Source organism: Solanum verrucosum, unplaced genomic scaffold (genome assembly GCF_900185275.1).
Source record: "Solanum verrucosum unplaced genomic scaffold, falcon-dt-bn FXZP01000031.1, whole genome shotgun sequence".
Classification (NCBI taxonomy): Eukaryota; Viridiplantae; Streptophyta; class Magnoliopsida; order Solanales; family Solanaceae; genus Solanum; species Solanum verrucosum.
This window is the reverse complement of record NW_026020194.1, coordinates 1,739,399-1,765,551: the sequence shown is the minus strand read 5'-3', so window position 1 is coordinate 1,765,551 and position 26,153 is coordinate 1,739,399. Positions and strand designations below refer to the sequence as shown.

Below are 26,153 nucleotides of genomic sequence, written 5' to 3'. Positions count from 1 at the left end.
AGTCTAAATTGAAAACTCCATTAATGGAGATTGAGAATATGCAGAATTGCAGAGAGAAGAACAAAGGAGAAGAGAAGAGAATAGAGCATTGTATTGAAATCAATAAATTTTCTGTTACATTGAAAGTTAACTTTTACATTGTAGTTCAATATCTATTTATAGACAATAGTATTGTAACTACTTTCATAACTAACTATAGAAGCTTCTAGAACCTTTCTAACAACTCTAACTAACTCACACCATATAGCTTGTTCAATCTCCTAAACTAATCAACACTCCTCGTCAAGCTTTATGGTTGAAACATATTCTTCATTCCAAATTTGCTCAACAAACTGGTGTGTTGTATCTTGCTCAGACTTTTAGTTAGTAGATCAACTAGTTGGTCCTTAGTGTTTATGTGTTGAGTTTTCAACAGGCCTTGGCAAATTCTTTCTCGAACAAAATGACAATCAATGTCAAAATATTTTGTTCTTTCATGAAAGATGGGGTTAGCTGCAATCTGGATGGCTGCCTTGCTATCACAAATCATATTTACTGGTGTTGTTATATTGACCCCCAACTCTTTGTATAGTCCTATCAACCAAGTTATCTCAGCTGTACATGCTGCCATGCTTCTGAACTCAGCTTCAGTTGAACTCCTTGAAACTGTCTCCTATTTCTTTGATTTCCAAGAAATAAGTCCTTCACCAAATTTAACCAAGTAGCCTGTAACTGATCTTCTTGTTTCCATACATGCTCCCCAGTCAGAGTCACAGTAAGCTGTGAGTTTAAAAGTGTCTCCTGCAGGCATTAACAAGCCTAATCCAGGTGCTTCTTTGATGTATCTAACTACTCTAAGAGTTGCATTCATATGTGACTGTTTAGGACAATGCATGACTTGGCTCAAGACTTGTACTGAGAAAGAAATATCTGGTCTTGTCATAGTGAGATATAAGAGCCTTCCTACCAGTCTTTGATATTTCGTAGTGTTAGTTAGTATGCTGTCTCCTTCAGCTATCCCTTCATTAATATGCTCATCATATTGAACTGATGTGAGCTTTCGATTCATTTCTAAAGATGTACAGGCTGGTTTTTCTCCCCCTAGGCCAGACTCAGATATCAATTCTAATGCATACTTTCTTGTGACATGAGTATGCCTTTGTTGGACCTTGAGAACTCAATGCCCAAAAAGAACTTTAACTCACCCAAGTCTTTCATTTTGAATTTTTTTTGAATATCTAGTCTAGTGTTGCATAAAAGTTGTTGATTGTTTCCAGTTATAAGTAGATCATCTACATAAACCAACACTACAACAATATCATTGTCAGTGTGCTTAGTATATAATGAATAGTTATAATGACTCTGCTTGAAACCCATATCTATCAAGGCTTTAGTCAGCTTCATACTCCATTGCCTTGGTGCCTGGTTAAGTCCATATAAGGACTTATGTAGTTTGCAGACCTTGTGAGTCTTCCCCTGTCTAGCAAACCCACTAAGAATAACCATATAGACCTCCTCAAGAAGGTCACCATTAAGGAAAGCATTATGAACATCCATTTGATAGATGTACCAACATCTAGATGCAACAAGAGCAACAATAGATCTAACAGTCACCATCTTAGCAACAGGACTCAAAGTCTCACCATAGTCAAGACCTTCCTTCTGACTAAACCCCTGTGCAACCAACCTGGCTTTAAACCTTTCCACAGCTCCTGATGATAAGTATTTGATTTTGTAAATCCATCTACACCCAATAGGCTTCTTACCAGGTGGTAAATCCACAATACTCCAGGTGTGATTACTTTCTAATGCATCAATCTCCAAAAGCATTGCCTTGACCCAAGCAGGATCAGCAGCAGCCTGTTGAAAAGACACAGGCTCACACAAAGCTGGGTAAGCTTGAAGGACATGTTGATAGGACTGAGAGAGATGGGAATAGGTAAGCTGATCAACAAGAGGATAGGAGCATGTATTACCTTTGGGGTGAGTAACAAAATCTTGCAGCCAAAGATGAGGTTTGCTAGTTTTGTTAAACTTTCTGGTGGGAACAGGTGGAGCAACATGTGGTGACTGAACTAGAGACACTGGACAAGGATCAATATGGACAGAACTATCAGTTGGTGGGACACAACCATCAGCTGGTGGGACACATACAGTGTCAGCAGGGGGTGTCAGTATGTCTAGAACTGGAAATATAGGATTAGAGGATTCTTGTGCATGCTTGAAAGGAAATATGTGTTCATGGAAGATCACATGTCTGCTTATAAAAAAAGAATGAGCATGAAGATCAAATAAGATGTAACCTTTCTGTGTTGAAGAGTATTCCATAAACACAACAGAAATGGCCCTAGAGGAGAATTTGTCCAATACTCTAGGACATGCAGCATAACACAAACACCCAAAACACCCTGAGTTAATTAGGTCTTGAGTCTAAATTGAAAACTCCATTAATGGAGATTGAGAATATGTAGAATTGCAGAGAGAAGAACAGAGGAGAAGAGAAGAGAAGAGAGCATTGTATTGAAATCAATAAATTTTCTGTTACATTGAAAGTTAGCTTTTACATTGCAGTTCAATATCTATTTATAGACTATAGTATTGTAACTACTTTCATAACTAACTATAGAAGCTTCTAGAACCTTTCTAACAACTTTAACTAACTCACACCATATAGCTTGTTCAATCTCCTAAACTGATCAACAATTATACTACTCTAGTTCAAAGAGAGGAGGATTACCTTGTCGGAGACCATTAATCACCGATGTAGGACATTAAATCCTTCATCAAAATTATTTTTAATCCTCTTTGGCTACTCTTTACTTTAAATTTCCAACATCATATATTTCTTCCCACAAAATTAAATGATTATTGATAGCTTTTAATTTCCAAATGTCTTTAGTTTAAGATCATGAGTTACAAAAATCTTAATTACTTTATTAAATCGTGTCAAGAAAAAATTAAACAAACAAATTAAAATGGAGTGCGTAATAATTAAAATTATGAAACTGACATCCTCAAAATTAATGAAATACTAAATGATTTTTAACTAGTTATAATTTGTTCAAGACAGTAAGTTTGACTTATGTCGAAAAGTGTATAATTGATAGAGTTGTAATAATTTTAATTATTGGGATCAGTTTTACCCATCATTTATTAATATATATTTTTTGTTGTATAAATGAAGGAAAAAGTGGCAAAACTGAGGCAATTGAACCATATCAGGGGAGATATTAGCAAGCTATACTTTCTTGATAAGCAGTTTGTATCTCTTTTCTTTCTCACGTCTTTCTTTGATTTATTTATTGTCTCTCTCTAGTTTTGTTCTGTTCAATGTTATTTACAAGACCATATATATAAGTGTTAGACCATTACTATCATCACCATCACCATCACCATCACAATCAAGTTCAGTGTATTTCCATAAGTAGGGTCTAGGATACTAAGTACGTAATCTTACTCCAACCTTATATATAGGGTAGAGAAGTTCTTTCCGATTGACAAATTACCTCCTTCATTATTTGTGGCTGAGACTGACAATTTGAATAAGCTCACAGAAGCAGAGTTATATAAGTGTTGTACAATATTAATTTATCGAAATGTTAGATACTACTTAGTTCCTTCATCATACTTGATTTCTTTTGTATGAAGTGAAATTGACTCTCACTAATGAATTACATTGTCTCATGATGGCTACCTTTGGATGTTTCAACCTGCCGCTGGTATCTTAAATTTCTACAGGATTGAGGTGAGCATAATTTAATCTGATGTCTTTCTTATAATTTATTTTTATATTTTCAATCTATCCTTGCTATTCTAATTAGTAGTTTGTTAGTTAAGTGAGACATTGAAATAGAAGTTCAGAATAGTCTTAATAAATAAATGTCAATTAATCATTATGTATCTATGAGGAAAGTTGGTAAAGTCATTTTAACGTGAAATTCTATGATACAGAATTTGGAGCTACAAATCACGAAGAGCACACTGGAATTGCAGATTGTGGATGCTCATATAAGGTCATTTGATTAGTATCACAAGTGTTTTTCTTTGTAGTTCTTAATTATAACATCATGATTGAATACATCGGCGTCACTTTAAATTTTTATTTAGACATTTGAAGTATAGTCTATTTCAATTGTCTAAATGTAATATACTAATAAATTAAAAAAAGTTATCGATATTTTTGCCTAACAACATGATTTTGTAGGGATTACGAACCAGGGCCAGAAGAAGAGGCTCCTCTTCATCAGCTTTGTTGGTGTGAGAAGAACTTGCAACTATCTCTCCAAAAAATCAGGAATAGAAAAGTTTGTTCTTTCACCAATTTTTTTTTTTCATTGAAGAATAATGCGAATTTACAATTTTCAAGAAAATAAATATTTTTCTTAGAAATAATGTAAAACCTCAATTAATGTCAAATAAATTATGATTAGGTGGAATTGGAGAAACAAGGAAATATGGATGTTCACTTTGCTGCACAAGAAATAACTCCTCAGCAGTTTGATACTAATAATTGGATTAATCCATACAGGTCATCAATATTTTCACATGATATTTCTTTACAAAAAATCTCTCTCCTTTTACCTTTTTGTTTAATTGTTATTTCGTTATTATTATAGTTCAAGTATCCAGGGGAGTATGTATCAAAACTGGATGGACAAAGGAAAGAGACTAGCAAACAGTTCTAGCCATTACACATATGCCCCTTCCTTTGCAACTTCTTCACAGAGTGGGAATATACCATTTTCTCAAAATCAAAACTCATCGCCTTATATCCCATTGCAGGTAACACTTTTTTAAAATGCAGTAACTAAGATATCCTTGAAAATGAGATTTTTATTTTTTATTTTTATTTTTATCTGCACAATAGAGGCATCAACAATACACCATGGTAGATGTCCAACAAAATCCACCACAAACATTTGAACAGTCACAGGTACTTTAATATTCTTGAAAAATATTATTTCATGTTAAGTTCTCCTTAAAGAGATGGGATATTTCTTTTTAAATTTTGATATAACTATTTTTATCCACCCAATAGAGCCAACAACAAAACATGACAGTAGATATCCAGCAGGGTCCAACACAAATATTTGGACAATCACAGGTACATTAATATTCTTGAAATATTATTCTTTGTTAGATCCCCCCCCCCCCCCCCCCCCCCCGCTACTAAACTAGCTAAGTCATATATTTTGCAGGCACAATTGACTTTTGGTGAAAGTACTAATTATAACAACTCTCTCATGAACTTCCAAAGAAATATTTGTGCTTCTACAAGGTTTCTTTTGATATTTATGCATTTAATTATTGTTCGCCATATAATAAGTTATTTGTTTCGAAAAAGAATGATCGACATTAGAATTATAACATTTGAAGCACCTAAACTATATACAAGATGAAATTATTATTATATTTATGTTGGTATTTTTCCTGTTTAACATGATATGATTCCTAAGATCTCTCTCTCTCACTCAGGCCTGTCTCGAGTCCACTAGCAACTACGGGTACACACTTGAACAATCCCGCTGAATCAGGGTTGGAGTATGCCCATTCAAATTCGAATAGTAACTTGAGCAATAACAACAACATCAATCACATCATTCAACAAAATGAACATTCTTTATTTCAAAGTGATGCAATAACTCCTAATATTCATGGATTTAACTATCCTAGGGAGGTTAGTTCAAAGCTCTATTCTTATTATTATCAACTAATTAACTTTATTTGTTTGCTTATAACTTCATTTTTTATTATATTATTCACTCAAATACTCACTTTAAATGTTTTATCACAATGATTAGGAGAATACAATGGGAAGCAATGAATACTTTGCTGACACAACATATGAGAATGATGCATGGGATGTTTTCCTCAATGAAGCTCTTAATGGAGAAGACTTTCGAAATTTAGATTGATCAATTAATGACAAAGAAAAACTTTTTTAAATCTAGTTCCTTTATCTTTGATTCATTTAAAAGAGCATAAACTCATGATATTTTAGCATTTTATTTACTTGTTTTAGTATGCAACATCTCATCTTAAATGTATGTATGGTTGCCTATATATGTTCAAATGAATAACAACAAGGACCTATGAATGTTAGATATAAATTGTATGTTGGAAACATCATATGTTTTAATACTTCTTATTGTTAAGTTGTCCTTTTAGACTATATGTCAAGACTAAACCAAGTGGTCAAAAGTCCATTTAGGTTATGGGTGACTTTGATTGTATTACTAATCCTATAGAAAGGAGAGGAGGTAAACCTCATGAGATGGAAAAGAGCATGTCATTTCTTGACTGCAAGAGAGAGTGAACTTAATGAAAAAGGTTTCATTGAGTCTATATATACTTGGTGCAATTACTAAGTGCTTGAATGGACAATAAATAGAGTTCTTATCAATCAAAATAGGCTGCAAAAACTCCTTGATACTTTTGTAGCACACTTGGTCAGAAGTAGTGGTTCTAGGGGTGACAAATGGGTTGGTTGAGTAGGATATGGACCGATCGAAAATTAGTTAGGTAAAAATGGATAAAATATTCGATCCAACCCATATTTGATATGGATTAAAATGGGTAAATTCAATGGATAATGTGGGTCAGACTATCCATTGCTTCTTATTATGTGAACACAGAATAAGTTCCTCCGCATTAAAAAACAATTTTCTTATATTTTTCTGGTATGAAAGAAAACATTTTCATGTTTTTCGAGAATATATATTTCTGTAAAATGAGTGGGTTTGAGTCGAGAATCGAGATCAAGAGGTCAAAATTCGGGTCTTGGTTCGGGGTCGGAAGTCGGATCCTAGGTCTGGACCTATTTCGGATGGTGACATTTAAGAAAAGTTATGAAAACTATTTTTCTAATTTAAGGAAAGTTTTGAATTTTTTTTCCTTACTTTATGTATGGAAGTCATTTTTTTTAAAAAAAGAGGAAAATAATAAGTTAATTTGAAAAATAGTTTATAACAGATTTAAGTCAACCAAACATGAGAAATTTGAAAATGTTATAATATAGTGAATGTCTATTTATTAGAGAAAAATTAGGAACTCTAACTTTGGGAGCAAGTCAATTTTCCCCTATAAATATAGAGGGTAAGATCATCTCTTCAAGAGAAATAATAAGTCTTCTCTCTATTTTCTTCTCATTGTTTTATATAGTTTCATAACACGTTATCCTGACTTATCCCAAAGGAATACATGAGACGACTCTAATTTGTCCTAGAGGAATGCATGAAACGAGATGAGTAGCAAGAATTGGAATAATCTTCGGTGGTAAGTCATCTTGTATTAATTTTTTCATATGTACTGATGTGTCCAAATTTGACAGCAAATAAAGGTTACACAAGTTGCTTCGATGTAGATTTTCATGTTAAAGTATTTTATGATATCTGGAAGTTCTTACCCCATTTTAAAACCTATTTATTCTATACAAGATGCACATTACTTATCCATGTTAAAGTTAATAACTGATGGTAGTAATAGATAGTTTAAAGGCTCAAGAATGAGTTTTTATTGAATCTTGGTCTATTATGTTATTGATTGAGCGTAAGATGATGTATTTAAGTCATATCGCACCAAAAAAGGGTAAGACATCAGGTTAAAGTCTTGATGCATCATGATAATAAGAAATTAGATTTTTTTAATTAAAAACCACAAAAGGTGGAGATTAGACATTGTCTAATCTGTCTATTAATATTAATTAGTAAAAATACAGAATCGGTGTGTTGAATTTTTGTCCAAACCACCTTGAGAAATAAGAAGGATGAACAACTCATCCTTGTACAAAAAAGTCCCAATACAATGGTACGTGGGATTGGTCATGAGAGTATGGTAACCTCTAAAGTGCATAGATACAAAGTGTTAAATACACAGATTCCATGTCCCAAAAAACAAAAGAAATTAACCATTATCAAAAGTAAAGGACTTCTTCTGAAATTTGGTGTTCTTTCAATGTCATTCTTTAACCAATTTTTGACTTCGTTGGGAATAGTCGAATTTTGTGTGAAGAAGGTATGTTTCCTTCTTTTTTCACTCATATTAGCAAGGTAATCTGCCAAGTTATTTACTTCTCTATAGCAATGCTGGAATTTATAATTACCATTCCTCTTCAGAGAATTAATCTGACCGATGAGATGAACGATATGACAGTTGACATTGGAGTGATCATTGATCATGTTAATAATGATCATGGAGTCAGATTCTATGTCAACATTCTTGTATCCATCAGTGATGCACCATTGCATTCCCTAAAGAATAGCGTTGGATTCATCAACATTATTAGTACAGTCTCCATAGTAGTCTGAGTAAGCCATGATCGAAAAATTACTATCATCATCCCTAAGAATGCCTCCTCCACCTAGGCTGCCTGGGTTCCCTTTGCTGCATCCATCAATGTTCAATTTGAATCTTCCAAGTTTTGGTTTCTCCACCTAAGACATTTGATGTTAATCCTGGGTTTCAGTCTTTCAATTTGTATTACAATATTGCTCCATTGCTGATTGTAATGTACTTTTGGGAACTGACAAAGGAGCAACATTCTGATCTGACAGATAACATGATTGATAAAACTGCTTGGAAGGCTTTTGATCTCCTCGTACTTATGACTACATCGGGCTTTCCAAATTTCCCAACAAATGAATAAAGGAAGGCGGTGTATTAGTACTGACTACTGAGTGAACTCTATTTTTTGTGTTGCTTAGCCACCATGTAATACGAGTGTCTTTTCTTCTGTCTGGTCTATTGTTAATGCCATAAGAATTTGAGAAGAAATTCCAAACTGCATTAGGAAGTTCTCCTTGTTTGAAGAGGTGATCCACATTCTCTATGCATCCTTGCTCACAACAGATGCACTTTGAAGGTCCATTAACTTTGAATCTTTGAAAAGCTTCATCAGTTGGTAGTTTATTGGACAGCAACCTCGGCATGAAAAAAGAAATCTTGTGAGGAACCTATTTTTGCCAAGTTCCGGCAGTAGTAAGGGTAGTAGTATTACTGCTTCTCAGTACTTGCCAGACAGATTTAGTGGTGAAAAAACCATTTTGATTTGGAGTCCAAATAGGCATGTAATTATTGTGTCTCATAATGTGTAGCAATATGGCTAACAAAATAAGTAGGTAGAACACTATTAAGCTTAGCAAAATTCCAACCATCATTAGTGATAAAATTAAGCACATTGACCTTTTTAGAATGGTAAGTTCCAGGAAAATGATGAGCAGTGGGTCATGAGCCAATCCAGTTATCCCACCAAAATAATACATTACCATTACCAATTTTTCGGAAAATATGTTTTTCACAAAAGGTTCTTGAGTCAAGAAGTCTTTTCCAAATATAAGATTATCCTGAAACCCATTTTTTGGAAACAGGATGTCACGACCCGATTTCTCGAATCATGATGGCACCTACTATCCCCTACCAGTAGGTAAGCCAACTCGTAACCCAGAACATCAAGCAATGAGCGAAAGAGCAGAAACTAGCACAAACAATAATCTAAACAAGGACAATAAGGTGGAAGCAAACCAAAATAAATATATATAGAAATCCCTCCCAGAACTGGAAGTCACTAGTACAGAGCTATCTAATAAAGAGTATAAGTCCCAAAAGTGGACCATAACAAGTGTGTCTCAAAGGCAACAAGACTAGATAAAACAAAAGAAGGAGACAAGACAAACCCCAAAACACCAAGTGCTCGCCCTGCTCCGAATCACAGACAAAAGAATGCTAGAACTAATCACCGCTGGTAACTGGTACTGGGACCTGCGTCACGAAGTAAATGTAGAGTGTAGCATGAGTACCAAAAACAGGTACTCAGTAGGCATCACAGGCCGACTGAGCAAAAAAGGGTAAAAACAATAAGAAATGATAGAATCTAGATACAGAGAGATCTAAGAGGATATGAAAAGAAAGCACACGAGCATACCAGAAACAAACTAAGTACAACTAAACTAAACTAACTGGACCCCCAAATCCCAGAAGGTACACTCGTGCGCAAGTAAGTAAAACCTGAACAACCCCATAAGCCCGACAGGTACACGAATAGCTAAGTCTACTGAAAAGAAGGAAATCGGGCTCCCAGCCCAAAGTAACCAAGATAATTCATCAGATCCACCAGCCAGCAATGCACTCCCAGCTCGGCTAGAAAGAGTGACCTTAGGGGGCACCCAACCAAAAGTCCACTCCCACCCAGATAGAAAGAGGGACCGTGAGTGAGGTAGAAATCGCGACTCGTCTTACCATGCAGTCAGCTCTGAGCCCAGCTAGAAAAATGACCCCGGGACACCCAGCACAGCACACTCCCAGCCAGCTAGAAAGAGAGGCCCGGGGGCGATCGCGATAACACCAAGTCTACCCAAGCCAGCGATACGCTCCCAGCCCACTAGAAAGAACGACCTCGGGGGTGATCGGTATCTCCAATAGGATCCAATCCAACAACAACCACTGTGGAACGCCGTCCACTCTAACGAATCACAGAAAAGGCTCCAAGCCTATACTATCTCAATCCCACACCTAGTGATGCACCAAACCTTCGAGAACGGTCGAAACTAGAGGGAGAAGATACAAAGTGCAGCAAGAACGATAACGCCTAATCTAAGGCTCAAACTATTAGACTCAAGTCTACTACTCCAGTCTACAAGGAGCTAAGTCATCTGAACGACGTTGACAGAAAGTCAAGGGCTATCCAGCCCATACGGGTCATAAGTCTAAGGCAACGCTAGCCTAAGCTAGACTAAGGACATCATGCTTACGGTTAAGGATGAACAAGGCATACAACACATAACATACAACATACAAAAGCATTTAGCATATAAGCATGCAAATCTACAAACCGGTTAACATATACTACACCCGAAATGTGGCCAATCGATCCTAACATAAGGTATCTAATCAAATAAGGTAGAAATGGTACTCACTCCCCAATTCACTCCAATCGACATGCTTTTATACAGTTAAGCTCAATCTAAAAGAAAGGAAGTCGTAGCCTACCTTAAGGCCGATCGCGCGCTCTCCAAATCACTTTACCGGAGCTTTTCCCTTTCCGAACGTCTGAAACGCTGCCCGCTATCAAATATAGGATCACAACGTTAGTACGGTCGTTTAGACACCAAAATCACAACAAATAGAGACTGGTCAATTTTGGAGTCAAAACGGGAATCGTGGGATCCGCACCAACTATCCGTATTTGACTCCGTTAAGAGACCCTAAATAGTACCCCGAACTTGTGATTTGGAACACAATTCGAGGCTCAAAACACAGCAAAAACAACAATCAAGAAACCACACTTTAATCAACTAAAAGAAAATAGCAACAGTCTAAACTCGGAATAAACGAGAATCGAAAGGTCCCATCACCATTGAACACTCTACGACAAAGCACAATAATTCCAACATTTGGGACTTGAATCACCCAAAACCGAGTTAAAATGAGAGAGATATGACCAAAACAAGAATGTACCAAAATAAAACTCGAAAAAAGGTACACACAGGTTAATCGCGAAATTACCTCGAACTACATGGACCGACAACTTCCGAACACCTACAACAAAGCTACCAAAATACGAAGCTCCTGCACTTCGAATCGCCTAATTCGAGATGAGAGATGAGGGTTTTAAGTTTGGGAAAGTTGCTGATAATCTGCATTTATAGCAGATTTGCTGCAATTTTTCCAAAACTTAAAAACTACGATGGGGTGATCCGAACTCGTTCGGAACCCCGTGCACACAAAGAGATATGCAACCATACCAAATTCGATATTTTGGACTCAATGGCGCAGTCGAAATTTCATCGAGGTCAACTGAGAAAAAGTGGGTCCCACCCAAATGTCATTTTAAGTCAAAACCCACAAAAGGGTTCGGAAAATATCAAAAACCTCGGGACACAAAAGAAGGGTCAATCTAGACCAAACTCAACATCCTGGAGGTAACCACACTGAGGAATTCATCCGAGGCGTTTACTCAGAATGTTGACTAAAGTCAAACTTAGCTTAAACTTAAAGTTAAAAGCCTAATCACACCGACTCACATTGAAAACCTCGGGAGTCATGTCGACATGCTACTAGCCTAAAATGACCCTTTGGAGCTGATGGATTGTAGAATTGGATTCCGATGTCATCTTCTTGAACTTTTGATCGAAAATGATCGTTCAAGGTTCATAAGCTCCAAAAACACTAAACACTCAGACCAATAACCAAACGAACGACCAAGTGACCGAACTTCAGTCCTAGCAAGTCATAAATGACTTGGGGTCGCTACAGGAACGCTCTAAACGACACATAAAAGGCAAACAATTGAAATGACCTGGAGGGTCATTACAATATCCACTACTAAAAAGGACTTTCGTCCGTGAAAGTAAGGGTCAGGAAGTACCTGAAGCTCAAACAAGCTGAGAAATGCTCTCGCATCTCCTGCTCGGTCTCCAGGTAGCCTCTCGACTGGACGATGCCTCCAAGGACCTTAACAACGGAATGGCTCTCGAGCGCAATCTCCTCACATCTCTGGCTAGAATGGCAATTGGCTCCTCTTAAAATTCAAACGTCATCCAACTCGACTGCATCATACTGGAGCACATGAGACTCATCAGGAACATACCGCGCAACATTGAGATATGGAAAATCGGGTGGATGGCTAAAATTAGAGGTAGGGCCAACTCATAAGCAACATCCCCAACTGTCCGGAGTATCTCAAAAGGCTAATGTACCTGGGCTAAGCTTGCCCCGCCTCCCAACCTCATCACGCCCTTCAGGGGCGACACACGGAGGAATACTCGATCACCAAGAGAATCTCAAAGGTCGACGTCTCCGATCTGCATAACTCTGGTGCCTACTTTCAGCCGCCTGAGCTATCCTGAATCACTCTCACCTGGTCCAAAGCCTCATGAATCAAATCTATACCCGCGGCCTAGGCTCTGTAGACTTAAACCAACCAACTGGAGAGCGACAACGCCTACCATACAATGCCTTGAACGGGGTCATCTGAATGCTAGAATGATATTGTTGTTACGCAAACTCCGCCAAAGGCAAGAACTGGTCCCATAACCCCAAACTCCAAACACAGTCCCGCAGCATGTCCTCAAGGACCTGAATAGTACGCTCTGACTGGACCATCCGTCTGCGGGGAAAAGTGTGCTAAGGTCAACCCGAGTGCCCAACTCATCTTGAAAGGTCCTCCAAAAACTGAAGTGAACTGAGAACCCTCATTGATATAATAAAACTGGCACTCACGAAGTCGAACCACCTCCCGAATGTAGATTCGAGCCAACCTCTCGGTGCTAAATGAAAGACTGAACGGAAGGAAATGTGCTGACTTGGTCAATCGATCAACGATGACCCAAATGCTATCAACACCTCTAAAGTCCGGAGGCCAGCCTCAAATATCCATAGTGATACGCTCCCACTTCCACTCCGGAATGGGTAATCTCTGAACTTACCACGAGGCCTCAATTGCTCGGCCTTTACCTGCTGGCAGCACAGGCAACGGGAAACAAAGTTGCAATAATCTCTCCTCATGCCACTCCACCAGTAATGCTGCCTCAATTCACGATACATCTTCGCTGTGCCCGGATGGATAGATATCTAGACTCATGGGCCTCAGAAAGTATCAACCGTATCAAATCCCTAACTCTCGGAACACAGATGCGGCCGGCGAATCTCAACACTCCATCAGGATCTAAGGTAGCCTGACCACCATCACCCGCTAACACTCTATCTCTAAGGGCCACCAAGGCCTATCCTTAAACTGACAACCCAGATCCTATCAAGCAAGGAAGACTGAACTCCCATATAGGGCCAAGACCGTCTAGGATCTGAGATATCCAATCGAACCATGCTATTGGCTAAGAACTGAATGTCCAAAGCAAGGGTCGCTCCTCAACAGATAAGGAGGCTAGACTACCCATATCACGCCTTTCGGACTCAAGGCGTCCCCTACCACATTCGCCTTGCCCGTATGGATAGAGAGGTCGTAGTTCTTCAGGAGCTCAATCCAACGACGCTGCTCGAATTAAGGTCCCTCTGGCTCATGATGTACTGAAGACTCCTTGATCGGTATAGATTTCACATCGAACCCCATACAAGTAGTGCCTCCAACTTAAGCGCGAAAACTAAGCCGCCAACTCCAAGTCATGAGTGGGGTAGTTACGCTCATAGATCTTAAGCTGCTTCGACCATAAGCAATAACCCAGCCCTGCTGCATCAATGCACAACCCAAACCAACGCCGAATGTGTCACAATAAACCATGAAACCCACGCTCTTAACTGGAAGAGTCAATATAAGAGAGGTGGTCAATAACTCCTTGAGCCTCAAAAAGCTCGCCTCACACTCCTTTGACCAAACAAAGGGAACATCAACACGAGTCAACGGGGTCAGAGGTGATACCAAGGTAGAGAAACCCTCCACAAATCATCTATAGTAGCTTGCTAGTCCGACGAAGCTCCGAATCTCAGTAACTGAGGTGGGCTTAGCCCAATCACTAATAGCCTCAATCTTCGCTGGATCCACCATAATGCCCTCCTTGGATACAACGTGCCCCAAGAACGCTACAGAGTCTAACCAAAACTGGCACTTTGAGAACTTGGCATAAAGCCGCTGATTTCTCAAAGTCTGGAGCACAAATCTCAAATGCTGCTCATGATCACCCATACTCCGCGAGTATATCAAAATATCATCAATGAAGACTATGATGAAAGAATCAAGATAAGGCCTGAACATGCGCGTTATCAAGTCCATAAAGGCAGCAGGGGCATTAGTCAACCCAAATGACATCACCAAGAACTCATAATGGCCATAACGGGTCCTAAATGCAGTCTTATTGATGTCCGCTGCCCTAATCCTCAATTGGTGGTAACCGAATCTCAAATCAATCTTAGAGAACACTGAAGCTCCCTGTAGCTGGTCAAACAGGTCATCAATCCTAGGCAAAGGATATCGATTCTTCACCGTCATCTTAAAGAAACAACTATCTACTATTGAGGTTGAGTACAGGGCTTTGCGATTGTTGGTTGCTAAAGTTACTTGGGTGGTCAGATTATTGGGTGAACTTGAGGTTCCTGATCCTCAACCTGCGGATGTATCTTGTGATAGTCAAGTTGTTTTTCACATTGCCAAGAATTCAGTTTTTCATGAGCATACTAAGCACATAGAGGTGGATATCCATTATATTCGTAATGCTTTGACTGCTGGTCTCATATCCCTTCACTCTATTTCCACTGTTGGGTAACTTGTTGATATATTTACCAAGTCGCTTCTTGTTGTTCAACAACAGAATTTCATATCCAAGCTTTGAATGGAAAGCCCTTTCGGCTTGCGGGGGGCAGTTGAACATGATGACTAACCCAATTTTGATTCCTTGACTAAGCCTCCTTAACCATTGGGCTTGTTTCTCTTGGGATTGATTTCAGTTGTAATTATACCCGACCCAATACATACATTGTAAATATCTCTATTTTATATATGTAGATTGATGTACAGATGACTGGTTGGAGTTTTCATTTTGAAGAAATAAAAAATTCTCTCCCAAATATTTCTCTCTCTATCTCTTAGTTAAGTCAGTTACAAGTTACATAAATTGAGTTTTCTTCTTCTTGAATCTAGATCGCAATATGAAGATAGAGGAGGATGTGGTGTATATGGTTTTTTAGTAACCTATGTTAAGGTAGAAGTGGGTGACGACACTGTTGGAGTTTTGTGCCATTGGTCGTGGATGCTTTCGACTAAGAGAACAATTTATTCAAATTATTCGTTGTTCATACATTTTTGTCATCAAAATACAAGGGATGTCTCTTGATCTTTCACTAACTTTGAAACTATACATTAAGATGCATGGGAAAATCGCAAAATTGGTGAATTAAAGTTCATGGCACTTTTGAAAATATAGTGTAGAGGTTGAATGATTAAGTGATTGACGACATTTATCTGATGTTTTATGTGCAAGGTCATGAGAAGGTACAACACAACAGACATATACTTATAAAATGTCGTAAGACTTAGAGTCAATATATTTTTGGTGTAGGATTATCAAATAGTAAGCTCCTCTTTGGGTGAAATATGCCAGACAATTCAACGTTTCAACTTAACAAACGCAAATATTACCAAATGATAATGAGTGTGTTTGTGGACACCTCGTTATTGTATGAAATTCATTTAATTAAAGGAAAAGTAAATCTAATGAAGATTGGTAAAATTAAAACATGAGCACTTGCAAAATACAAGTAAACTTTGCCATGAGTTGGGTGTGCACAAGGAACATTATGGAAATCACGACATTTTATTATGTTTAGACAGGGGAAAGTAATCCAAAAAACATATATGAGATAACATTATTGTTGTACATATACCACCAGAATCACTGTCATTATTCTATCGTGTAGAATAAAAAAACAACATAATATAACATGTTGAGGGGAATTTAAACATATCGTGTAGAAGATAGGGATGTACATAAACAATATGGAGATGAACACAACTATTAATAAGCTGGACCATGCAAATGAGGGGCAGGAGTTGTAGATGTTTGGGTAAGGCTGTGGCGACTAATATAGGGAGAGAGTAAAATAATGTCCTGTAAATATAAAGAGAAAACATACTTGGATCCTGCGGGGGCATCTAGTGTGCTGACACAGACGTTGAGTTTTGTAAACGACAATTAATACACTAGGAGTTCGAATTTGAAACTTTTAGAGAAAAAGATAAGGATCAGCAGAAGCTTTTTCACTCATTCATATGGTGTATTAGAAAAGGCCCGCACATATATCTACATAAGTTTTTCAAAAAGTTAGTAGAGGACCATGCCTAACCAACCATAGTACAAAGATGTAGAGAATAGTAGAAAATATAATCGGGAAACCTTCTGCTAGCCCAAGATTGGAAGATTCAACTAAAGAAGAAGAGGAAGCTAGAAAGTTAAAGGAAAATTTTGGAAAGAAGAACTTTGAAATGGAAGAAGACTCTTTAATTGGTTTGATTTTTCTTGAATACAAATATACAAGACCATTCCCTATTTATACTTGTCTATGGATGATTCTAGAAATTCTTGTAGATACATCTACAGGTAAGTTCTAATGAACTTTTCTTCTAGCAACTACTCTAGCATATCTAGATATTTCTTGAAGGCAACTTCTCTATTAATTTTTTAGAAACTTCTTCAAGATAATTTTCTAAGTTTCTACACTGGGACATTCTAGAGAAATCTATGTTATTCAAAAAAATCTTCTTTAGTTTTTTTCACACTCCCCCTTAAAGTAAGTTTTTGAAAACTAGCCCACACTTGTTGTGGAAGAACTCAAACAAAGCTTTGAGCCATGTCTTGGTGCAAATCTCAGCAGTTTCTTCTGGACTGCTCTTTCTTCTTCAAATGATAAAAATTTTCCATCATCAAATGGTCCATGCAAATTATCTCCTTGTTGACTTCTTGAACTTCCCCTTTCTCTTTGTTTCTTGATAACTATATCATCCAGAGAAACACTATCAGTTTCCTGTAAAGTCTCAATACCAACATAAGATCCACTGCCATATTCTCTTATCATCTTCTCGATAGATTTTTTGGCTGCTTTAGAGGTTCAAAAATCCTAATATTTGTCTCTGAGACTTTAATATCAGCTTCTTCCTCTATTTGATCTATACTTTCTCTATTTTATTTCAGAATTCGCTCTTAGTCATTAATTGGCCTTGATATTGCAGATGATTGACCAGATACTTCCGCTTCCAATACATCTCCCTTATTGCCTTTTTTGGAATGCTCATAGTTAACACATATAGTTCCAGATACTGCATGTTCAAGATTTACTTCAACATCCTTCACTTCCAAACTTTTATAGTGAATTTCAGAATCTGTTTTTTTGATTTCTTCGATAGTATCTATCATATCACTGGTAGGAGCATCTTCGAAAGTTTCTTGCTTCATACGGATGACATCAACGTCTTGCTTCTCGACATTATCGACTACATTATATTCTGAATCCTCGATCCTGTCTTTTTCAAGGTTGATGGAAACCATAATATCTATTTCTCGAACCTCAGCTACTAAACACCTTTTCCCAACCTTCTTCTTCGGCAACCTTTTGAGCCATATAACTCTCCTTGGCTTGGAAATATCTTTTTATGTGTCCTACTTTGCCACATCAATAGCATCTGGGAGGTTTGTTACCATAATAGTTAGAAGGCTCTTCCTTCTTTACAGTCGAGCTTGAACCACCTGATAATCCAGAGTGCGACATATCTCTTGCTTCTTCTTTAAAGTTCCTCTTGTCGGCTACAAGATCATTGCTTTCTCCCTTCGACAAATACACCAACCAATTGTTTAGGCTAATAACTCCTGTGATGATAACAAATTCTCAAATTCCTCCAAAGATGGTTGTTGAGCCCATCCTTGAATCGACGTCACAAATGGTATATATTCAGGTTTCAAACCACCAATCACAATTCTTCTCATTCGTGCTTCAGAAATAGCCTCTTCCCAAATTCAATAAACATATCTCAGAACATAAGTTCTTAACCTTAAAAAAATACTCGACGATAGAAAGATTACCTTGAGTAGTGTTAGCCAATTCATTCTCTAGTATTTGTAGTCGAGCTTCATTTTTCTTGTTGAATAAATGATCGAGGGTCCTCAATATTTCATGAGTTTATTTGCACTTTATAAAATGATCGAATAAACCAGAGGAGATTGTCCGCTTCAGAATGAACTTCGTCTTCACATTAATCTAATTCCATGTCTTGTATGGCACCACTATTTTTCGGTCCGTTATCTTCAAAAGGACTTGTGTTAATCTCATTAACAACATCCCACAAATCCTCTCCACAAAGTATGATTCGATGCATATTTCATACCTTGTAATTGGAAAGATTCAACAACTCCATCCACAGTCCATTAACACAACCGCTAAAATCCATATAGAGAAACTAGTTAAATTTTCCACTAACCCGATCTTGAAATAAAATCCAGAAGCCAATCAACGGTTGTGGCTCTGATACCGTGTAGAGAATAGTAGAACAACAGTAGAAGAAAAGTATAATCGAGAAACCTTCTGCTAGCCAAGATCGTTAGTTAAAATCAGAAGATTCAACTAAAGAAGAAGAGGAAGCTACAAAGTTAAAGGAAGTAATTGGAAAGAAGAACTTTGTAATGGAAGAAGACTTTCTAATTGGTTTTGATTTTTCTTCAATACAAATGTACAAGACCATCCCTTATTTATACTTGTCTATGGATGGTTCTAGAAATTCTTCTAGATACATCTACAAGTAAGTTCTAGTGAACTTTTCTTCTAGTAACTATTCTAGAATATCTAGATATTTCTTGAAGATAAATTTCTAAGTTTCTACACTAGGACATTCTAGAGAAATCTATGTTATTCAAAAAATCATCTTTAACTTTTTTCACAAAGGGTGGGAGGAAGTATAAGCTTTTGGGGGCACGGTGGGTCTAAGGTACAAGGAAACCATGAGCGGCAAACTTGAGAACCTGTACGAAGGATTATACAGCGCATATGCAATAGCTTTATGTAAAAGGATCAGGATGTTGTTTGCTTTTCTATGTAGTGTGTGGCGAGTGGAAAAGAAGAAGGTAAAAGCCATAGTGAGGGATAATGGTTATTTCTTTTTTGAGGCAGAGGTACACAAAAGTGTGTTCAAATTGGAAGGTATTTTTCGGGACAAAGTTAGGAAACTGTGTACAGAATTATAGAAGGAGGTCGTAGACTAAAGATTATGTGAAGAAGGAGATTGATTTAGTAGTACTGAATGGTTCATAGGGATTTAGGGTGGAGTTAAGCGCAACTTCAAATGCGGTGGAGGGGAGTTTTGCAAGGTCATCCGACTTTCCAGAAAGGGGAATAATATAAGGCGCTGGAATAAATAATAGGAAATAGTGAGTATAAGGAGGAGATTAATAGAACAACATACCTTGATGTTTAGGAGGAAATTCCAAAGGCAACGATGGAGAACTTTCAATTTCGTAGTGATTTGTAGTGGCGTTCCAAACAACTCCAAAGAAAGTGCATTTAAAATCAATGCTTGAAAGTGCTGTAAAAAGTTGACAGGTGGGAAATCTGGTGAAGAGATTTATATGCGTATTTTAGAGGAGAAACCACTGCTTAAATTTGGGGTGTCAGTTGTGAATGACTGTCATAAATGGAAATAATAGGCAAGTTGAGAAAAAGGAAATTCAATCGTGTTGTGGCGCCACGTATGCAGATTAAAGATCCTCTTTTATATGTATATATGATATGATATGATTTTTGGGAAGAAAATAAGTCATCTCTACCTTAAGAAGAAATTAACTATGATGTGGAGTATGAGAGGAAATCATATTTATTGATTTGGGCAATGACTATTATATAGCTAAATTTTATAAAGAGGAGAATTCTCAAAAAACTACTTCAATAGGGGTCTTGGTTTATTTATAAATGGATACACGTCCTATATGTTAAGCAATGGCACCCAAATTTTGTTGCCTTTGAGGCTAAAGAAAGAAGCTCTGCAATATGGATACGATTACCAGAACTGCCGACATAGTTTTATGAGCACTCAATACTAGCTGAATGTCACGTTCCGCCACATCACAGTTAAATTTTGCGTCCAAATAGAGGCGGAAGGGTCTAGAGTTGTGGAGAGGTTTCCGAAAGACTCTAGAACCCTTTAGATTATTCAAGAAGACTAGAGAATTCCTTAGATTTCTCTAGAATAATTTAGATAGTTTCCAAGAAAGCCTTAGAATTCTCTACATTCTCTAGAGTGTGTAGAGAATTCTAGAGAGGGGTTTTTGTGTAAATAAGTTTAGGGACTTAGAAAGTAATTTAAAATTGTACTTTAGTCCCTAAGAGTTAGTATAAATAGAGGTGCCCCTCATTTGCAAGGCACCATCCAACCATCCAAGCAAGCAACCAAGCAACTTGTAAAGCATTCTCCAAGCAATATAAGCCTTCTTCCAAAATTCTCTAAGTCTTCTTTTCGTTCTCTTAGCGATCTTAGTTTCAAAGGGCTTACTTGAGCTTACAAGATCGTGAAAGATTCGTGAGTAAGTTGTCAAGTGCCGCACGGAGCTTTAGTAAGACTCTAAGTCCGTGACATGAAGCTGGTCAAAACTGATGTATATACCTCGCCGACACTAAGAGGACAATATGCACGTATTTGCGTAGAGCTTCCAATTGGAGTTCCAGTTAAGAAACATATCCAAATTGGGGACCATAAACAATCAATAGCAAACTTTGGGAATGATTACAAGTAACCTTTTAAACTCGGATAGGGTATTAAACAACTCTAATAAATTAAATTTTATTCCTACTCGTACTAATTTACTAAGAACAGATAATTTCCTTGTAAATGATGTTTTTATTTCTATACAATCCATATTTATAGACCTATAATGCATACCTATTATGAGACACTCGCTCCTCCCTCAAACACCCAGAGCAACCACTCTCTTTCCCATCATCATGTATTCTAGTAAACTTAGGGGACAACACGTTCTATGCAACTCCAGCCCCACCATCGAACTCAACACCACACTCATCATTTTTCCCACCCTTTCTTTTCCACCAATAAGTGTTAAAGTGGGGAATAGACTAGTGGTCTCCTTATATGGACTTGGGCAATCCTTCCCTCATGAGCTAGCTTTTGAGGTTGAGATAGGCCCAGGTGCCATATCTTTATAAGGTATTAGAGCCAGGTCCATCCCCGTTTGCGCTCTCGATCCACGCACAAGTTGGGCCTGGGCGTGAAGGGGGTGTTAGAATGGGTAAAAGTCCTACATTGGTTGGGCAATGGAGTAGTGGTCTCCTTATATGGACTTGGACAATCCTCCCCTCATGAGCTAGCTTTTGAGGTTGAGTTAGACCCAAGTGTCATATCTTTACAATAAGTTCTAGAGGCAATACTGCATCGGCGGAGCACTCTAGACCCATACCAAGTGAACATGCAAGCTACCCAAACGAGGATCAGACCAACGTGGGGGAGAACCCAGGACCAACAGTACCTAATAACATAGCGTCGACCTCCTAGGTAATCCAATCTTAGAACAAAATGTAAATCTAGAAGAATGGAGGATTTTATAGTTCTACTAAGGAAGAAGAGGACAGAGATCAAAGGCGTATCCAGGATTTTGAGATGATGGGTGCACTATTACGAAAAGATGGACTAAGAAATAAATTTTGATCAGTTTAACATTTAGGTTCTTATCACTGAAAATCATTCAAATTTTAAAATTATAGGTCAAAAATTATTTTTTATCTATCCAAACCACTTAGAGAGGTGTTACCCAATTTTAGAAAGAAAATAAAACAAGGTAAATGAAAAATTCAAATTTCTAGCCTCATAGGTGAACCCAATCATCATCGCACAACACTATATGATACTTCAAGTGTGGGTTCACACATCTATGTTGACATATATTTTTAAAAATATAACACTACTATATATGAATTCAGGAGGGGAGCATGGGTTCACGTGAACCCGGCGACCCCCTCCTGGATACGCCTCTGACAGAGATGGCAGTTTTATAGGACATAAGGGTCATGATATTCAAAAAGAAATGTCAAAAAACACATCCTTAATTGTCCCCTGACGATCTATCCAAAATCTCAATCGATATAAGAATTTTTGTAACTCGAAAATAGGGAGTTATATAGTTGTGATGCACCCAACTTTGATGAATGGGAAACCCTTCAACTTGGAGAGGGGAATACCGGTGATTCCACCGTCCCCCCCCCAATAATGAATGGACCAATGAACCTAATAATATGGAATTGTAATGCTACAATATTGGAGCCAAATTTAGGAGAGATTTTAAAGTCTTATAACTCGACTGGTAAACCAACATTAGTCACCTTAGTAGAAACCAAAATGCATAATCGTCAAACTCTACTTGACGACTTCTCTTTTACAAAAAATGATTGAGGTTCCAACAGTTGGAAACTCTGGAGGATTGTTATCCTTTGGGATGATTCAGTGCTTGAGCTGGATGACAATTGACATCGTTATTACAAATCAGGAAATTCATGCAATGATTAAGGTACGTGTTACTAAGGATTCTTGGCTTTTTAGTTGTATTTATGCTAGAAACTATAGATACTTGAGGAAAATACTCTAGAACAACTTGAAAACCATTAAGGATAATTATAATGGCAAATGGTTAATTGGGGGGGGGGGGGGTGATTTAATGAATTGACGAGTCTTGTCGACAAAAAAGGCGGTAGACCTGTCGGCATATCTAGAACTAACGAATTTTGGGACACTATAAATTATTGTGAGCTGACAGATATGGATTTTCAAGGTAGTCAATAGACGTGGTTAAAAAACGGTTTTAAAATAGATCCAAACTGATTCGTGAAAGACTTGACCATTTTCTAGCAAATGATGATTGGATATATAATTTCCCTAACGTGCAAGTCCATCAACTGTCATGCACACATTGTCCCCTTTTACTATCCTTGTAAAATCTTTAAATTTGAAATCATGTAGACGTACCATCTGCACCTAGCCCATATCATTTCAAAAGCTTGGAAGAAAATAATAATATTCTCCGGGACATCCAGCCTTCACAAAAATATGTTTTTGAATGGAATAAAAATACCTTTGGAAATATTTTCTCCAAAAAAAGAAAAATATTTAAATGGATTGAAGGAAGCCAAAGTATACATCCGATAAAGCATTTGGGAAATATTTAGGGATACTATTATTAAATAAATTTGTTCTTAATAATAGTATCCCTACCCATATAATGCAAATTCATCAAATTACCTAGTTGCATCACTAGTAAAATCGATCAAGTACAGAGAAACATCATTTGGGGAAGTACTACCACAAAACGGAAGCTACATATGTTAAGTTGGGACAAAATTACCCTACGAAAAATGGAAACAAGTTTGTCACAACTATGTATTGATGCATATTAGCGATTAATATAATATACTTTTTTTACCCAAAAAAAAAAACTATTACTATATTTAGCAAGTTTGGATGAGGGTCAATGAGAGAAGAAGTAAAGTTTGACAAATCATACTTAATCTTTGAAGCTAGAACGAAGATAATCTTAGGTTGAGCAAGAGAACACTAACCTTTAAAGTTTAAATTTTTAAGTTTGAAGATATATAACCACATTCAAACACTAACTAATTCCTATATAGAGAACTCAGATTAAGGGATGTATGATACGAAAAAGGTAGTGAAATAGTAATATTTTCTATATATATTATGTCGTTTTTTATTTTTCAATTGTTTTAAAAAATAAATGTTATTTTTTATTAGTAGTATTTTTTATGTGACACTATTATTTACTGAAGTCAAACTGGATGAAAGAGTAAAATTTGGGGTAAGTGTATTAATTTATATATAGGGATATATACGTATAATGTAAAACATTTTGGTAGATCACTTTTATGTTTCTTCTATTGTAATTTTAGATTGTCATCTTCTACATGACCATAATCCTTTTTGTTATTATTAATTTTAACAAGTAGTTGTGTTATATTATTATGCTCATTTACAAATGTAGTTTTTCCTTTCTATTGCTTTATTGTTTAGAGTGTGTTTTCGTACCAACATAATTTGAACTTTTGATATCAATGAGAAAATTTTGTTCACTATATTTAATTTTGTTCTTGAATTGTTAGTGTAATTGTGGGTTATCATGTTCTTTTTTAGTACACTTTTTATTTTACTAATTTTACGTTATTTTAAAAAAATATTTGTACTAATAATATAAGGGAAAAGGGTCTGAAAAATACTTTAATTTTGGTCGAAATTGTTGTTACGATTCCAAACTTTATAGAAAACCTTTTACCCCTGCACTATTTAATAGGGTATTTTAAAGGTATATATGTGCCCACGTGGACACATTATTATTTATAATGATGCAATATTTATGATGTCCGCGTGGCACATATATACCTTTAAAATACCCTATTAAATAGTGCAGGGGGTAAAGGGTCATTTCCAAATTTTGATATTGTTACAACAATTTCGATCAAAGTTCAGATATATTTCAGACCTTTTTCCCATAATATAACATACACACAATAATTTTATAGTTCTATACATTTATTATTAATTAATACAATATTCACATGTAAACGCGTAGACTTCACTAATATTATCTGAATGTGTATTCATAATTATGATAATTAACTTTTAACAACAAAGTCACACGACCATATCTGGATTAGGTTGACCAACTTTTTTTATTTATTTCATATTTCACCTCAATAGCTTTTTTGCCCTTATAAATTAGCTACTTTGGAGCCTCCTCTTTCAGTCATTGTAACTTTCATACACTCCACACAACACTCTAAGCTATTGTTCCTTTCTAGGGAGAGAAGAGACTCCCTTGAAAAACCTTCAAGATGGATAGAAGAATTAAGATAAAGAAAATAGTAGAGACGACAAGACGTCAAGTCACATTTTCTAAGCGGCGTACTTGTTTACTAAAGAAGGTGAAAGAGATTGCAATTTGTTGTGATGTGGACGTGTTGTTTGTCGCGTTCTCGTCTGCTGATCGGCTCAGTAAATTTTGTAGCCAAAGGAGGTATTACATTTACTATCGATACCGATAGACATTGTCGTTACGTCGTGTTAGGTATTAATCTACAAAACGATTAGCTAGATTGATTTTTCTTACTAAATTGTTACTTTTGTAGAATTGAAGACATGCTTCAGCGCTATATTGAGCTTCCGGTTGAGAGGAGATTGACGTAAATGAACTAATTCTAAATTTTCTAGAATTGATTTTTTTTACTGCAGCACTAACTTATGAGTTTTTTACTTTTTTTTTTCTTTTGTTGAGGTTAGTCACATGGCTGATGTTCAGGTACTTTACTCTTTTACATATTTACTCTACTCTTTTACATATTTATTATCGATATGTATTTGTAGGAATTTTTATTTTTCTAAAATTATGTCTTATTTCTATTAATGTGAATTAATTCGTATAATCTTTAAATGAATGTGAAATTAATAAAGTTTGAATTTAAATTTAGTACTCACTCATTTCAATTTGTTTATTCTTTTTTTAGTTTGTTTTAAAAGATATGTCAAGTTAGATTGTGAGTCTAATTCATACTCCAAAAGTCAAAGGAATGAGGATTGCTCAAATCTTATATATCACCCCCAGCCCCCCTCCACACCCAGATCTGGACATTGTTTATTCAGGATTTCATTTATCACCCCTCTTAATCCGGACATTCTTTATCCGGTA

At 36.6% G+C, this 26,153-nt stretch overlaps 1 pseudogene; it reads left to right on the top strand.

Annotated features, from left to right (window-relative positions):
- The first annotated feature begins 3,157 nt into the window (after positions 1 to 3,157).
- Positions 3,158 to 5,378, top strand: LOC125829585 (uncharacterized; annotated as a pseudogene).
- The last annotated feature ends 20,775 nt before the right edge of the window (positions 5,379 to 26,153 follow it).